The sequence below is a fragment of the Meleagris gallopavo genome (assembly GCF_000146605.3).
Source record: "Meleagris gallopavo isolate NT-WF06-2002-E0010 breed Aviagen turkey brand Nicholas breeding stock chromosome 1 unlocalized genomic scaffold, Turkey_5.1 Chr1_random_7180001955873, whole genome shotgun sequence".
Lineage (NCBI taxonomy): Eukaryota > Metazoa > Chordata > Aves > Galliformes > Phasianidae > Meleagris > Meleagris gallopavo.
Genome location: NW_011093099.1, coordinates 1 through 3,600, shown reverse-complemented (window position 1 = coordinate 3,600; position 3,600 = coordinate 1). Strand labels below are relative to the sequence as shown.

Below are 3,600 nucleotides of genomic sequence, written 5' to 3'. Positions count from 1 at the left end.
GGGCCGTTCACAAGCCGGATGGGAGCTGGTTCTGTAATACCTGGCAAAAAACGACAGCAATCACAGAAACATGAGCACCAACCCACAAAACACGAGAAGTCCCAGGAACATGGACAAGCTATAGGAACCAAATGATGCTCACCACGGTGAAGTGCAGGGTTTTGTACTTGGGTTGGGCAATCCCAGATTTGCATACAGACTGGGACAAAGACTCATTGAGAGCAGGGCTCCAGAGATGGACCTGGGAGTTCTGGTGGGTGAAAAGCTTAACTAGAATCAGCATTGAGTGCTCACAGTCTGGAAGCCAACAGTCCCCTGGGCTACATCAACCAGGGGGTGGTAGAAGGGAGGAAGAGGGAATTGGCCCTCTCTGCTCTGCTCTCCTGAGGCCCCATCTGTAGTACTGTGTCCAGGCCTGCTACCCTCAGCACAGGAAGGGTGTAGAGCTTTTGGAGCATTTCCTGGTTGACATGATGATGCTTATACGTCTGGAGTACCTCTCCTAAGGAAACAGGCTGGGGGAGTTGGGCTTGTTCAGCCTGGAGAAGAGAAGGTTGAGCGGGGATCTATCAAAACTTGTAAATATCTAATGAGCAAGTTTCAGTGGTTGGGACCAGGCTCTTACAGGTAGTGTCAAGCAACAGGAAAAGGGGCAGTGGGCAAAACGTGGAACTCAGGTAGTTCCGTCTGAACATGTGATAGAACTTCTTTACTATGAGCATGACAAACTGCCTAGAAGGGTTATGAAGTCTCTGGATATCTCCAAAACCTTCCTGGATGCCTTCCTGTGCAAACTACTGTGAGAAAATTCCTCTAACAGGGGGATCTCCAGAGAACCCTTCCAACCTCTGCACATCTGTGATTACATGAATTAACAGTACCTGAGCACACCACACCAGCATCCTCTCCATGGTTACAGTTGTGATCTCCCCAAGGCCTGACTCGGCACTCAGCAAGGGCAATTTCAGATCCTGCACAGTTCACATCATCCAACCAAATTTTTCCAGTTCCTTGTCCGTACCGAGCAGAGCCAGGGGCTGAGATGGCTTCCCCACAGCCCAGCTGCCTGCAGACCACTTGAGCATCTGTTAAATCCCAGCTGTCATCACAGACGGTTCCCCATTGCTGCTCATGAAACACCTCAACTCTCCCAGAGCAGAAATTTGAACCGTTGACCAGTCGGACTGGGGCTGGTTCTGGAATATCTGAAACACAAAGGAAAAAACAGGTAAGTTATTTTGGCAAAGACATTCCTTCCAGGCACATCAGGAAACATTGTGCACGCTGGTTGGTTTAGCATGACGTCCAGGGACAAGCATGGAGAAGAAGGTTCAATGCTACTGGATTTCCTCACACACGACCCAAAGGTCAAGAAGTAGTGCTGGCCAAACTAAGGAAAATAAACGTCCTGTTGCTTCTCACTCCCAAACACGAGGTGATTGAAGCCTTCTTCTCTCTGCCTTTACCAGGAAGGCAGCAGTGCCCAGGCAGCAAATGCAGGAAACTCCACTGCCCAAGGGAAAAGACACTCGCCAGGATCATGGTGAGAAAACCGGGATATGATTAACCTCAGCCAGACTTCATCTTTCAGTGGCTTATTTTCTTTCCTGAGCATTTATACTTAGTAGTATGTGACATATCCAGTGAATTCCAGACATCCAGTGAGTCTGGCAGACTTGACTTAGGACCTTGGGAGGGGGGCATTATTCCATGTCTGCAATTAGAAATTGGATGGGACACCACAGGACATCTTAGATGACACAAAACAAGTTGTGTTGGCAAGGGAACCCACCCTTTTACAACTCCACAGAGGACAGTCATTTCCCTTTGTCGTCATAGGAAGGAAATAAGCATTATTGGGTTGCACATCCTTTAATCTGCTTTGGGCATGTCATCAGGATGGGGAAAATCCTGCTATGTGCTGCGCTAAGTCTTCACTGGCTGCAAAAGGACAGTGATGAATTCAGAAAGGTATCTGTGCTCAGACAGCAAATCCACAGGGCATTCTCCAGATGTGGATAAGCAATTGTAGAGAAACAGGTTATCTCCAGTGAGAACAATTCAAAAGTGTACCATCTGGGGGGGATAAAATGACTGAACATAGGAGGGAGAAGAGTTAATTAAATGACAGTTCTTCACAGAGCTATATAAAGGACTGAGAATGAAACTCTTAAGTGTCATGTTGATCCAAGAGAAAAATGGCTTAGTATAAAAGGGAGTGCTGGCTACGAGAAATCCAAAGCAAAGCTTCAGTGTGAATCAGCAGCTAAAGCCTCAGTTCAATTAAAGATTAGAAAAAATATGCCAAGGAGAAAACCAGGAAGAAGGAGGGAGATAAGAAGAGGCTCAAAAACATTTCTCAAGAAGGAGACAGGAAGCGGCTGAGAAGGGATATAACATTCTTATCAGGAGGTTGATGCAATGAATAGGTAACAATGTGCATGACGAAGAAACAGAAGACTGTTGATTCTATAAACAGTAGTTGGGTCAGGGTTTCCTTCCAGTGGCAAATAAACACTGTGCAACAATTTTGGGGAAACTGTCTGATCTGTCCAGGTTTCAGAGAAGACATTGAAAAAACTTTGGGAAAAGAAAACAGATCTGCTGAAGATGGTTTTACCAAGGAGAGGGGAAGAGAAAGTAGAATAACTAGGTTTCTGCAAGAACTTTTAATGTGTCTGTCCGGAAGAGGAAAAAAAACAAATGCAGAGCATGATGTTTTGAGAGTGAAATGACAGAAACCCAGCTGGTTGTGCGCTGCTCTCAATAACAGGGCGACTCACAGCAGTCCTGCAATGCTATCAGATTTATCTGTAGCACATACAGGAAGGAGTCTCAAGTTTGAATTCATGGTAAAGAGTCCCAAAATCGAATTCTTCAGCACATCAAGCACTGGACTACAGCACCACAACACTATGGTGAGTTTGGGAATAGGGAGAAAAGGGGAACACCACTGGATTTGCACACATCCAACCAGAAGCACGTTCTTTTTTCAGTACTCTGGTTTTAAAGTTATAAGACAGGAAGAGGGCACTTCAAGAGATGCATTTCAAGCATCCCTCCACGTACCTTAAGCCTCGATCTGGAAATGGCGTAAATGAGACTTACCCAAGCACAGAACACCAGCATCTTCTCCATGCTTACAGTTATGGGCTCCCCACAGGCTGGTCTCACATTTGGAAAGGGCAGTTTCAGCTCCCGTGCAATTCACGTCATCCAGCCAGATAGGGCCAGACCCTTCTCCAAAAGAAGCCGAAGCTGACGCGGATAGAGCCCTCCCACAGCCCAGCTGCCGGCAAACAACTTCAGCATCGCTTATGTCCCAGCTGTCGTCACACACGGTTCCCCACTGATGGCCGTAAAAAACTTCAACTCTCCCACTGCAGCGGTTTGGCCCATTTGTTAACCGCAGTGGAGCTTCTCTTGGTATATCTGAAGAAAACAGAGAGGGCAGGGATACGTGTTATGGAGTTGCTGCTGGCCTGATTCAAAAGTAAGATCAAATGCATAACGCCAGGGAGGGTCTGGTGACATCCAGGATGCATTTCTTCTGTTGCCTGATGCTGGGATGTCTTTGCCAGTTCAAAACTATGTGATAAA

At 46.6% G+C, this 3,600-nt stretch overlaps 1 pseudogene; it reads right to left on the bottom strand.

Moving 5' to 3' along the window:
• Positions 1-3,460, bottom strand: part of LOC104915408 — a 5,105-nt pseudogene extending 1,645 nt beyond the window's left edge.
• Between the last annotated feature and the right edge of the window lie 140 nt (positions 3,461-3,600).